Genomic DNA, 14,800 nt, shown 5'->3' on the forward strand with positions numbered 1-14,800 from the left:
ACGAAACCAAGGTTTAATCGACTAGTAGGAGAAAGACGTGACTTCTGAAGGTGTTGCTGGCTGACTAGTGGCAGGGTGCACTACTAGCGTCAGCAACAACGTGGAACCTGCACACAACACAACCAAAGTACTTTGCCCCAACTTACAGTGAGGTTGTCAATCTCACCGGTTTGCTGAATACAAAGGATTAGAACGTATCGAATGGAAGGAGATGTTTGAAAAAAGTAAACAGAACATGATTGCAGTTGAATTTATCAGTAAAGGAAATAGGACCGAGGTCCACAGTTCCCTAGAGGTCTCTCTCCATAAAGAAATAGCATGTTGGGTAAACAAATTACAGCTGGGCAATTGACAGAATATCGACCATACATGACAAGATGATTACTAGGATAATTTGGTATTGAGCATTACAATATAATACATAGCCGTAATCCAACTGCGTCTATGACTAATAATGCACCTTCAGGTTAGCGTCCGAACCCCTTCCAGTATTAAGTTGTAAGCAACAGATTATCGCATTAAGCAATGTGTGTAAAGTAAACAATAAAATTACCCTTCGATAAAACATTGTTGTTTTCTCCCTAGTAGCAATAGCACATATGCAATCTTAGAAGTTATTGTCACTCTTCCAGAAAACTAGAGGCACGAACCTACTATCGAGCATAAATACCCCCTCTTGGAGTCACAAGCATCTACTTGGCTAGAGTATTTACTAGCAACAGAGAACATGCAAGATCACAAATAACATATGACAAGAATATATAATCGATCTCAACATAGTATTCAATATCCATCGGATCCCAGCAAACACAACATGTAGCATTACATAAGGGTGATCTTGATCATGTAGGGCAGCTCACAAGATCTAAACACGAGGCACAAATTGGAGAAGACAACCATCTAGCTACTGCTATGGACCCATAGTCCAGGGATGAACTACTCACGCATCACTTCGGAGGCAGGCATGGTGATGTAGATGCCTTCGGCGATGATTTCCCCCTCCGACAGGGTGCCGGGAAGAGCTTCAGAACCCTCCCGAGCTAGAATCTGCAATGGCGGCCGTGACAGAACTTTTCGTGAATGGAGGCTCGGGTATTCAGGGTTTTCCCGATGTCGTGAATAAATAGGCGGAGGGGCCATGTCGGTGGAGGCCAGGGGGCCCACACCACCCCTAGGCGCGGGCCAGGGCCAGGCCGCGCCTAGGGCTAGTCTGGCTGCCCTGTTGCCTTTCTTCGACTCCCCTCTGGACTTTGTCTTCATTACGGAAAAATATTGACTTCGGCTTTTGTTTCGTCCAATTCCGAGAATATTTCCTGTAGAACTTTTCCGAAATACAAAACAACAGAAACCAGGGAACTGGCACGATGGCATCTTGTTAATAGGTTAGTGCCGGAAAATGTATAAAAGTGCAACGAAGAATGAACAAAACATATACAAATTGGTGTAAAACAAGCATGGATCATCAAAAATTATAGATACGTTTGAGACGTATCAACGGTCGAAGCACCAGTTTGTCAAAGGAAGCGTCGGGTCCTTCTTTACCGAAGGGAAAAGAAATACCTTCGACAACTGCCTCTTCCCCTTCGGCTACTGAAGGGCATGTAAGTACCGCAACATTTCTCATACTTGATGATGATTCTTCCTCTTCCACCCCCGAGCCTATATTTGGCTGCTTGCAGTCGAATGTTGGCTCAAGGATAGTTTGATATATACATAACGACTTTTTCTTGTGTCACATCCTAGCCCATCCAGGCCGCCGTATCAACAATAAAGGACTTCGCCTCCCGATTCACTCACCTTGAAGCTGAGAACGTTCGACTTCAGCAAGCCGCTCAATCAAAGTCTGCCCAATTTGACCAGGCAGTCAAAATGGCAGCTACTGCTCCACAAGAGGCCGATACGCTGAAGAAAGAACAAGGCCAACGGAAGATGAAGTTTCAGGAGGGGGAGAAGGAGAAGGTGGAGGCCCCGATTCAGACGAAGGAGAAGGAGGACAATCTCCGCAACTATGTCAAGGCCCTTCTGGGTAATTTATTGTAACAACTTCAATTTTTCTTTCTTGTTTAGCTTTACTAATTTCTTGTTCTTGCCTCCACTTTTGTAGGAGCGTCTGATATTCCTGCAAATACTGTATGCAAGCCCCCGGTTGACTTTGCATCCAATGCTATTTCTTTTGCAGTCGACTCCAGCGAGCTTGTCCGGATTTTTCTCCAGAAGAATAAGGCAGCTTTGTCGAGGCTCTTTGTTCTGATCTTACCGAAGGCAGATCAGGACAAAACTCCGGGGCAGCTGGTGGATGCATTTTCTATCGACACCGAAGGAACCATCAAGGTATTCAAACGTACCTCGCGTACCTATGGAGCTCTTCTTGCATTCCAACTTCTGACGGGGTATTGCTTCAAAGCCGACAAGGAATCATTGACAATAGAGTTGCCGAAAGCAAGATGGCATGGTTACTGACCTTAGCCCTTTTAGTGTGCCAGCACGCAAGTGTGCGCGTCAACTTCTTGAAGTAGAAGCTAATAAGCAAGCTGTTGGCGGAGTCGCCCCAAGCATGTCAACTCAAACCCAAGCTCCGTGACGGAATTTTGTCAAGTTGTCACCGATACTTGTTTTTAACAATGGTTTTTCTAAAGCTTCATTTTGTAATGAATTTGAGCTGTCAATGTTGTCAGTTCTTTCCTTTATAACTACGACGTCTAGTTTTGATTGTGCGCTCCCAATGGGAGAAATTGGTGTTCTTGATATTGTATATTTTTTATCTAAATATGCGCACTTGATGCTGTATTGAAGGTGACACCAGTTGCGCCTTTTTTCAAAAGTGCTTCGGTTGCTGTCTCTGAATCCGGCCTTATGCAATAAATGAGGAGAGAATATCTCGGATGGAAAAGGACCTATTAGGTATCCATGCCATGGTGGCTGTGATAAAGAAGAAGGGTGAACTAGCCATGGAAGCAGAGTAGTACGCATTGAACGAACTGCAGAAGGCCACATAAAGTTTGAACCGTGAGTATTCGATAATCCTTCGTCTTCTTCACTTTTGAGAGTGCATCTTCTTGACAACTGAACTTTCCCTCATCATTTTTTATTAGTTATTGCTCTATACTTGTCTGAGGAGAACATGCGAGTTCATGAGAGAGTCGAAGTCTTGATTGATCTGTCGCAAGCACATGGCATTTTCTGGACCAATAAGTCAAAGGCTGCGATCATTGCAAAATTCCAGGATTGGGTGCAATAGGTGCACCGGTTCTTTGATAAGTGTCATGCAGTCTTGAGGATGATATAGAAGACGATATTTCCACTTAACCCAGCTCCTTAAACATTGCTTGCCTTGATGTTGAATTTTAGAAATGCTGCAAGGGTCCGTGCTTTGGTGCGTATTCAACTTCTTGCTGGGGCGGAAACAACTTTTGCCTTTGTGTTGGCTCAACATCCTTCTCTAGATTTGGAGGCGATTGCCAAGGCTGATGCCGATGTGAACCAGTACTTCCCTGTCGTCATACACCCCGCCTCCATTATAGTTGATAGATTGGAAGTGAGTTTCGAGGCGAACTATGGGGCTGAAATGCCAAATGAATTGTCTGATACTTTGCTCAACTATGTAGGCGATACAATTGTTGTAAATTACTTTGTCAATGATACTTCTCCTTATCCCGAATATTCGGGTACCTTGGGATGTAAGTTTATTCGTGTACACGATGTAACCTGTTTGCCCAATCTGTGATTTCTCTTCATATTGATTTTGATGCTCACGGAGATGAGCAAATATTTGAAGTCGATGACTTTTTCATCGTGATAAAGCATTGTCGCTTGTAGGAGTGCCTTTAGGTGCCGATGACAATTTCTGAGTATTTTTGATTGAGTTGCAGGCTTTGGCGTGCTAGCTCTTCGGCGGTGTTGTGATGCTTATAAATTGTAAAGTGTCAGCATCAATTTTTTGAGTGATCAGCTCATGTTGCAGGCCCAAGGGATCCGTAGTAATCGCAACTTTGCTAAAATCGTACTTGTATTTTTGAAATCATCAGCAACAGCCCCCGAGTCAATCGAGGGAACCATGTGCACTATAGGCTTCGTAGTTCAGGTACTTTAAGCTTGATGTACCGGCATGTGCCTTTTTGGTTTGCATTGTTTTCATCAATTGCAGCACTCGCATGTTCCATGAGGCTTTTGTGGAAACTTTTGTTTTTTTTATGCATCATAGATATTCATCAATTGCAGCACTCGAATGTTCCATTAGGCTTTGACGAAATCGTTTGTATTTTGTCGTATTTACGAAGGTCCTTTGATTATCATCGATTGCAGCACTCGAATGTTCCATGAGGCTTAGATGAAACCATTGGATAGAGGATAAGGTACACAAACCCCGAGTTTTTATCGGGTTCGCTTACTATATTGATAGTATTATGAATTTTCTATGGTCACGGTGCGTGACGTTATGTGAGGATCTTGAAGATTTGTCGGGGGTCTCGAATAAATTGAATAAACGAAGCTGGAACTTTATTAATAAGCTTGCAACAAAAAGTAAGCTAAACTGCAATGGATTAAAAAGCCTTATTGAAAATAAAACTGCTTTGAAAAGTAAAGATATATGCCACCTCTCGTCTTCTTAAGTAAGTGGAGGGTCTTCTTGGATTTGGCTGACGTCTGCTGACGTGCCGATAGCTTCCAGTGTGGTACCGATAGCTTCTGTTGAGGCATTGATAGCTGTTGCCGAAACATTAGTGGTTTCTGTGGAGGCACTAACAACTTCTACCAAAGTTTTGATGACTTGTACTAATGTAGCAGGATCATCGGGCTGTTTCTTTGACTTCTTGCCGCTATCTACCTCTTTGGGTTTAGATTCCCTGTCGTCAAGAGCTGATTTCTTAGGGACAATATCCAGAGTCTTGATTTCCTGCTTTATCCCAAACTTGATGGCAATCTTCTAAAATTCTCGGTCACAATTGTATGATCGAGAAAGGCTTCCATGAACCGTGATATTGGTTCCGTTGTTGCCTGGCATCTTGAGCTTTAGATATGCATAATGAGGTACGACCATGAATTTGGTATAAGCTGGTCTTCTGAGGATAGCATGGTGCTGTGATTCCCAGTTTATTACCTCGAACTCGAGCCTTTCCCTCCTGAAATTATCGGGTTTGCCGAAGACGACATTCAAAGAGATCTTGCCGAGAGGGTATGCTGGCAAGTTAAGGTCGGAACAATGCCATGAAAGCCCGTGTCAGATTCCTGCAACATATCGGTTGTAATGCCCATCGCTTTCACCGTGCTTGCGAATAAGAGATTTAATCCGCTTCCTCCATCCATAAATACTTTGCTCATGGTGAAACCGCCAATTTGTGCTTCAAGTACTAGAGCCGCGTGGCCTAGCCTTGGAATAGACATCGGGTGGTCAGCCCTGCTGAACATGATGCTTTGCGCAGACCAGTTGATGACTCAAGAACGTTCGCCATGGTGACTTTTGCAAGATTGATTTCTCGCGTAAGTTTCTTCAATTCCCTCTTGGAGACACCAGTTTTGTGGATCATGCTCATCTGTCCTCGAGATGGAGGAAACGCTTCATTGGGTGTGCGAGGCTGGACTTGCTAAACTTGATGCTGTGGTGCAGGCGGCGGGTTAGGGGGTTCCGTTCTAGGTACTGTCAGGTACGTTTGCCCTTTAGCTTATTCATAAAACTTCTAGAGATTGAGAAACTGTCAACAGTCCCTGAGCAGATGGCTCGACTTCTTGGTGTTGTCTTTCGGGTCGATGTATGCATGTATGTAACCGGGAGCGTTCAGCTGCTCAGCAAACGGCGTTTTCTTGCACCCGTGGTGGTCGATCCCTGTAGTTGCCTCGACTTCCTTCATACCCGCTGCGGTTGCTATCCCGATGATCAGAGTGTCGGTCGCTGCGCCAATCATCATACCGGTCACCGCCTCGATCAGTGTAGCCTCCTGGAACGATGTTGGTGTCGCCGAAGGTTTCATATCCACGGTCTCTCCTCTTTTTGCGACGGCCGCGTCGATGACCCGAACCGTTTCCGTGCTTCTGATCATCCTCTTCATCATCGTTGCGTGGGTGCGGCTTTCATACATGTTCTTCGCCATCAACCCAACTATTGGCAATTTCCATGAGTTTGGTGATAGTCTTGGGCTTCTTACGACCGAGTTCTTCGATGTAGGATTCCCGTCGGATGCCATCGCTGAAAGCATCGATTGACCTATCAACAGAGACATCTTCGACAGCGTCCAGAAGCTTGGTGAAGTGCCCGATGTAGGCACGCATCGACTCCTTTGGCTTTTGGTGGCATTGGCATAATTCTTCGATTCCAACGGGTATCTTGTACGTGGCTTGGAAGTTTTTGATGAAAGAATTGTCCAAGTCTTCCCAGGATATGATGGATCCTTTCGGCAGGCCTCTCAACCATGCTCGTGCCGAATCTTTGAGGTACAGATGCAGACATTGCATTGCCGCCACTTGGTTCCCCTTGTGCAAGATCATAGTCTGTAGATAGTTATCTATCCATGAGACCATGACCTCGGCTCATGCTGACCGTCGTATTTGGCGACATTGGTAGGTGTTAGCTTGGATCTCTTCGGTGGCATTGCCTCCCGAATTTTGTGACTCAGGCAATCAACACCACGGAGCTCACCGTCGTGCTCTTGAGTTTCTTCAGAATCGTCACTGTCGGAGCCAACACACGCAGCGCGTCGACGACAATTTTATTTTGCGTGATATCGTCACGGGCGTCCTTTGATGATGAGCGATGCCGAGAATCGCTGCTATGGTGTGTAGTCTTCTCATTCATAGGGGTGAGTGATGACCCACAAGTATAGGGGATCGCAACAGTCTTCGAGGGAAGTAAAACCCAATTTATTGATTCGACACAAGGGGAGACAAAGAACACTTGGAAGCCTTAACAGCGGAGTTGTCAATTCAGCTGCACCTGGAAACAGACTTGCTCGCAAGAGTTTATCAGTAGTAACAGTTTTATAGCAAAGATGTAGTGAAATAACAGCAGCAGAGTAACAAAGACAGCAGTAGTGATTTTAGTAAACAGCAGGATTAAAATACTGTAGGCACGGGGACGGATGACGGGCGTTGCATGGATGAGAGAAACTCATGTAACAATCATAGCAGGGCATTTGCAGATAATAATAAAACGGTGTCCAAGTACAAAACAATCAATAGGCATGTGTTCCATATATAGTCGTGCGTGCTCTCAATGAGAAACTTGCACAACATCTTTTGTCCTACCAGCCGGTGGCAGCCGGGCCTCAAGGGAAACTACTGGATATTAAGGTACTCCTTTTAATAGAGTACCGGAGCAAAGCATTAACACTCCGTGAACACATGTGATCCTCACATCGCTACCATTCCCTCCGGTTGTCCCGATTTCTGTCACTTCGGGGCCATCGGTTCCGGACAGCGACATGTGTATACAACTTATAGGTAAGACCATAAACAATGAATATCATGATGAAACAATAACATGTTCAGATCTGAGATCATGGCACTCGGGCCCTAGTGACAAGCATTAAGCATAACAAGTTGCAACAATATCATCAAAGTACCAATTACGGACACTAGGCACTATGCCCTAACAATCTTATGCTATTACATGACCAATCTCATCCAATCCCTACCATCCCCTTCGGCCTACAGCAGGGGAATTACTCACACATGGATGGGGGAAACATGGCTGGTTGATGTAGAGGCGTTGGCGGTGATGATGGCGATGATCTCCTCCAATTCCCCGTCCCGGCGGAGTGCCAGAACGGAGACTTCTGGCTCCCGCGATGGAGTTTCGCGATGTGGCAGCGTTCTGGAGGGTTTCTGGCGACTTCGACTTCTCCCCGTGCGTTTTTAGGTCGAGGCCGATAAATAGTCCGAAGGAGGGCGTCGGAGGCCGGCCGAGGGGGCCACACCATATGGCCGCGCGGGCCCCCCTGGGCCGCGCCGCCCTATGGTGTGGGGCCCTCGGGCCTCTACCTTAATTGTCCTTCTGGCTCCGTCAGTATTCTTGGAAAATAGGGCCTTCTGCATAAATTCCGAGGATTTTCCCGAAAGTTGGATTTCTGCACAAAAACGAGATACCAGAGCAGTTCTGCTGAAAACAGCGTTAGTCCGTGTTAGTTGCATCCAAAATACACAAATTAGAGGCAAAACAATAGCAAAAGTGTTCGGGAAAGTAGATACGTTTTGGACGTATCAGTGAGCTTGTCTCCGAGGATAGTGATAACCCACAAGTATAGGGGATCGCAACAGTCTTCGAGGGAAGTAAAACCCAAATTTATTGATTCGACACAAGGGGAGGTAAAGAATACTTATAAGCCTTAACAACTGAGTTGTCAATTCAAATTGCACACTGAAAAGCACTAGCAACGAGGGTGATGTGAAAGTAGCAGTAATATGAGAGCAATAGTAACAGTAACACAGCGATAATAGCAATATGAGAGCAATGGCACCGGAAAATAGTTGATACTACTTCCAATGACATGTAGAACAAGTATATTATGATGAGAGATGGACCGGGGTTCCCAGCGATCTACACTAGTGGTAACTCTCCAATAACAAGTGACAAGTGTTGGGTGAACAAATTACAGTTGGGCAATTGACAGGAATCAAAGCATTAAGATAGAACATCAGGCTTATTAATTATGTAGGCATGTTTTCCGTATATAGTCGTACGTGCTCGCAATGAGAAACTTGCACAACATCTTTTGTCCTACCAGCCGGTGGCAGCCGGGCCTCAAGGGAAACTACTGGATATTAAGGTACTCCTTTTAATAGAGTACCGGAGCAAAGCATTAACACACCGTGAAAACATGTGATCCTCACATCACCGCCATCCCCTCCGGTTGTCCCGATTCTTGTCACTTCGGGGCCATTGGTTCCGGACAGCGACATGTGCATACAACTTGTAGATACAATCTAAGCAATAAGTATAGAGCTCAAATCTAAGATCATGGCACTCGGGCCCTAGTGACAAGCATTAAGCATAACAAGATTGCAGCAACAATAACTTCACAAACTTTATAGATAGACTAATCATAATGTATCATCCATCGGATCCCAACAAACACAACACCGATTACATCAGATGAATCTCAATCATGTAAGGCAGCTCATGAGACCATTGTATTGAAGTACATGGGGGAGAGTATACCGACATAGCTACTGCTAGAACCCGTAGTCCATGGGGGAACTACTCACGGAGCATGGCGGAGGCGATGGCGTTGATGGAGATGGCTTCCGGGGGCACTTCCCCGTCCCGGCAGGGTGCCGGGACAGAGTTCTGTCCCCCGAATTGGAGTTTCGCGATGGCGGCGGCGCCACAGTAACTTTTCTGGAGTTTCGTCAATTGGTACGGTGTTTTTAGGTCGAAAGGGATTATATAGGCGAAGAGGCGGCGCAGGGGGGCACCTGGGGGCGCCACACCACAGGCCGGCGCGGGCCCAGGCCAGGCCGCGCCGCCCTATGGTGTGGTGGCCCTCTGGCCCCTCTCCGACTCTTCTTCGGTGTTCTGGACGCTTCCGGAAAAAATAGGAGGTTTGGTCTTCGTTTCGTCGAATTCCGAGAATATTGCCCGAACAGCCTTTCTGGAACCAAAAACAGAAGAAAACAGGAACTGGCACTGTGGCATCTTGTTAATAGGTTAGTTCCGGAAAATACATGAAATCATCATAAAGTGCAAGCAAAACATGTAAGTATTGTCATAAAACAAGCATGGAACGACAGAAATTATGGATACGTCGGGGACGTATCAGCATCCCCAAGCTTAGTTCCTGCTCGTCCAGAAGCGATAAACGATAAAAAGAATAATTTCTGTAGTGACATGCTACTTACATAACCTTGATCATACTATTACAAAGCATATGAAATAAATGAAGTGACTCAAGGCAATGATCTATAGTTGCTAACAAGTAGATAACATATAGCAAAACTTTTCATGAAGGGTACTTTCAAGACAAGCATCAAAATTCTTGCATAAGAGTTAACTCATAAGGCAATAAATTCAAAGTAAAGGCATCGAAGCAACACAAAGGAAGATATAAGTTTCAGCGGATGCTTTCAACTTTCAACATGCATATCTCATGGATATTGTCAACACAAAGTAATATGATGAATGCAAATATGCAAGTATGTAAGAATCAATGCACAGTTGATACAAGTGTTTGCTTCTAAGGTGGGAGGAATTTGGTAACTGACTCAACATAAAAGTAAAAGAATGGCCCTTCAGAGAGGAAAGCATCGATTGCTATATTTGTGCTAGAGCTTTGGTTTTGAAAACATAAAGAGAGCATAAAAAAGTAAAATTTTGAGAGGTGTTTGTTGTTGTCAACGAATGGTAATGGGTACACTAACTACCTCGCCAACCGGACTTTCAAGAGCGGCTCCCATGAATTTTTATTTTTGGGTGGCACTCCTTCCAACCTTTCTTTCACAAACCATGGCTAACCGAATCCTCGGGTGCCTGCCAACAATCTCATACCATGAAGGAGTGCCTTTTTATTTTAGTTTTATTATGATGATGACACTCCCCCCAACCTTTGCTTACACAAGCCATGGCTAACCGAATCCTTCGGGTGCCTTCCAACAATCACATACCATGGAGGAGTGTCTATTTGAGTTAATTAATTCGGGACTGGGAATCCCATTGCCAGCTCTTTTTGCAAAATTATTGGATAAGCGGATGTGCCACTAGTCCATATGAGAGTCCGTCAAAAGTAAATGACAAGGTTGAAAGCTAAACACCACATACTTCCTCATGAGCTATAAAACATTAACACAAATTGAGAAGCATTTTGAATTATTTAAAGGTAGCACTCAAGCAATTTACTTTGGAATGGCAGGAAATACCACATAGTAGGTAGGTATGGTGGACACAATTGGCATAGTGGTTGGCTCAACGATTTTGGATGCATGAGAAGTACTCCCTCTCGATACAAGGCTTAGGCTAGCAAGGTTGTTTGAAGCAAACACAAGTATGAACCGGTACAGCAAAACTTACATAAGAACATATCGCAAGCATTATAATACTCTACACTGTCTTCCTTGTTGCTCAAACACTTTTACCAGAAAATATCTAGACCTTAAGAGAGATCAATTATGCAAACCAATTTTAACAAGCTCTACGGTAGTTCTCCACTAATAGGTTTAAACTACATGAAAAAACTTAATCATGATCTACTTGAGAGCTCAAAACAATTGCCAAGTGTCAAATTATCCAAGACATTATGAGGCATTTTCTGTTTCCAACCAAATAAAAATAAGTATTGTAGCTTCCAACTTTTATCATTGAACATTAAAAGTAAAACGAAGAACAAGTGTTCATATGAAAAAGCGGAGCGTGTATCTCTCCCAATCAAGGATTTCTAGGATCCGATCTTATTCAAACACAAACAAAACGAAAATAAACACACAGACGCTCCAAGTAAAGCACATATGATGTGACTGAATAAAAATATAGTTTCAGGGGAGGAACCTGATAAGTTGATGAAGAAGGGGATGCCTTGGGCATCCCCAAGCTTAGACGCTTGAGTCTTCTTGAAATATGCAGGGATGAACCATCGGGGCATCCCCAAGCTTAGACTTTTCACTCTTCTTGATCATATATCATCCTCCTCTCTTGACCCTTGAAAACTTCCTTCACAACAAACTTCTCATAAACTTCATTAGAGGGGTTAGTACTCAAAAAAATTGAATCCACCTTGGTCCTGTAGTGGCACATTGCAAGAACTCAATAAAACATTAGCTACAGCTCTCTACGTCTAAAAAACCTCGCTTAAAGTCCACAAGAGACAATGCAAAAAACAGAGACAGAATCTGCCAAAACAGAACAGCCAGTAAAGACGAATTTTAATAAAATACTTCCGTTGCTCAAATCAGAAAACTCAAAACTAATGAAAGTTGCGTACATATCTGAGGATCACTCACGTAAATTGGCATAATTTTCTGAGTTACCTACAGAGAATTTTGCCCAGATTCGTGACAGCAAAGAAATCTGTTTCTGCGCAGAAATCCAAATCTAGTATCGACCTTCGATTAGAGGCTTCACTTGGCACAACAAAACACAAAAGTAAGATAAGGAGAGGTTGCTACAGTAGTAAACAACTTCCAAGACACAAATATAAAATAAAATACTGTAGCAAAATAACACATGGGTTATCTCCCAAGAAGTTGCTTTCTTTATAGCCATTAAGATGGGCTCAGCAGTTTTAATGATGCACTCGCAAGAAATAGTATTTGAAGCAAAAGAGAGCATCAAGAAGCAATTTCAAAACACATTTAAGTCTAACATGCTTCCTATGAAAAGGAATCTTGTAAATAAACAAGTTCATGAAAAGCAAAGTGACAAGCATAGGAGGATAGAACAAGTGTAATTTCAACAATTTTAGCATATAGAGAGGTGTATTAGTACCATGAAAATTTCTACTACCATATTTTCCTCTCTCATAATAATTTTCAGTAGCTTCATGAACAAACTCAACAATATAACTATCACATGCAGCATACTTTTCATGATTTCCAAACACATAATTTTTATCAAGTTCAAGAATAGTGGAATTAAAACTTTCAAACTTACTTTTATTAATAATATAACAAGGTAGTTGATCAATCTCAAGAGATATGGGACTTATAGAATAAGTCAAGAACTCTCCAATCCCATTTTCATTAGTAGTACAATTAATAGTATCAAGTAACATAGGACCATCATCTAGAGCTTTATCATAAACATTTGCTAAGCAAAATTCTTTAGTACCATGCATTTCGACATCAGGCACAAACAAAGCATTATCATAAGATTTATCAAAGTAGCATGGATTATCATAAATAACAGTAGTATAATTATTCTCACAAGTATTACTCATAGGTACTATTTCAAGAGAATCCACAGGAACATAACATTCAACCTCTTTCGGTAAGCATGGAGGACAATCAAATAGTGTAAGAGATAAAGAGTTACTCTCATTAGAAGGTTGGCATGGGTAGCTAATCCATTCTTCCCCCTTTTGTTCGTCGCTCTCCTCTTCTTTTTCATCCAATGAGCTTCCAAGTTCATCAATTTCCTCCTCTTTTTCATCCAATGCGCTTTCAGGTTCATCAGTTTCTTCTTCCACCGGTTCCTGCAAATTGTGAGTGCATTCTTGTGCATTAATGTGTCTCTCTTTATAATCAAGGATATAAGGATTCCTACTGTAGCATTCTATGCAAGAATTAAGGATAGTAGAGACATAATCTTTAAGGTCCTTACAAATAGCACAAGTTTCATAATTCTCAACCATGAAGGATTCTATCTCGGAGGCTCCCATAAATAAGACAAATTGTTCTACCTCTTCGAACCCATAATGAATATAGCAATTCCGATTATAGCTCTTAATAAAATATTCCTCACTAAAGCCACATTGAAATTTAAGATGTTTATCCTGTTGAGAGCAACAGTTTATATCATGGCGTCTAAGCAAGATTCTAGCAATTGTATTTAATTTTTCTATCATAGCACTCATTATTTTACCAGTTCTTGATTCTCTATAACAATTATAACATTCCATAAGCTCCAAGTAGGTTGTTGGTTCTCCCATAACAGCAGTTTTTAATTTTTCGGTTTTTCAAATTTTTATGGATTTTTGGGTATATGAGGAAAATAAAACAAAACTGAAATAAACTAGACAAAAGTAAACTAAGCAAAGTAATACTAGACAGAAATAAACTAAGCACAAATAAACTAGACAAAAGTAAACTAAGCAAAACAAAATAAAGCAAAATAAAAACAGAGAGAGAGGTAGAGTGTACTCCACAGGTGAACTTATCAGTAGAGCTATGCCTCCCCGGCAACGGCGCCAGAAAATAGTCTTGATAACCCACAAGTATAGGGGATCGCAACAGTCTTCGAGGGAAGTAAAACCCAAATTTATTGATTCGACACAAGGGGAGGTAAAGAATACTTATAAGCCTTAACAACTGAGTTGTCAATTCAGCTGCACCTGGAAAAGCACTAGCAACAGGGGTGATGTGAAAGTAGCAGTAATATGAGAGCAATAGTAACAAGAATACGGCAGTAATAGCAATATGAGAGCAATGGCACCGGAAAATAGTTGATACTACTTCCAATGACATGTAGAACAAGTATATTATGATGAGAGATGGACCGGGGTTCCCAGCGATCTACACTAGTGGTAACTCTCCAATAACAAGTGACAAGTGTTGGGTGAACAAATTACAGTTGGGCAATTGACAGGAATCAAAGCATTAAGATAGAACATCAGGCTTATTAATTATGTAGGCATGTTTTCCGTATATAGTCGTACGTGCTCGCAATGAGAAACTTGCACAACATCTTTTGTCCTACCAGCCGGTGGCAGCCGGGCCTCAAGGGAAACTACTGGATATTAAGGTACTCCTTTTAATAGAGTACCGGAGCAAAGCATTAACACACCGTGAAAACATGTGATCCTCACATCACCGCCATCCCCTCCGGTTGTCCCGATTCTTGTCACTTCGGGGCCATTGGTTCCGGACAACGACATGTGCATACAACTTGTAGATACAATCTAAGCAATAAGTATAGAGCTCAAATCTAAGATCATGGCACTCGGGCCCTAGTGACAAGCATTAAGCATAACAAGATTGCAGCAACAATAACTTCACAAACTTTATAGATAGACTAATCATAATGTATCATCCATCGGATCCCAACAAACACAACACCGATTACATCAGATGAATCTCAATCATGTAAGGCAGCTCATGAGACCATTGTATTGAAGTACATGGGGGAGAGTATACCGACATAGCTACTGCTAGAACCCGTAGTCCA

The sequence above is a fragment of the Lolium perenne genome, chromosome 6 (genome assembly GCF_019359855.2).
Source record: "Lolium perenne isolate Kyuss_39 chromosome 6, Kyuss_2.0, whole genome shotgun sequence".
Classification (NCBI taxonomy): domain Eukaryota; kingdom Viridiplantae; phylum Streptophyta; class Magnoliopsida; order Poales; family Poaceae; genus Lolium; species Lolium perenne.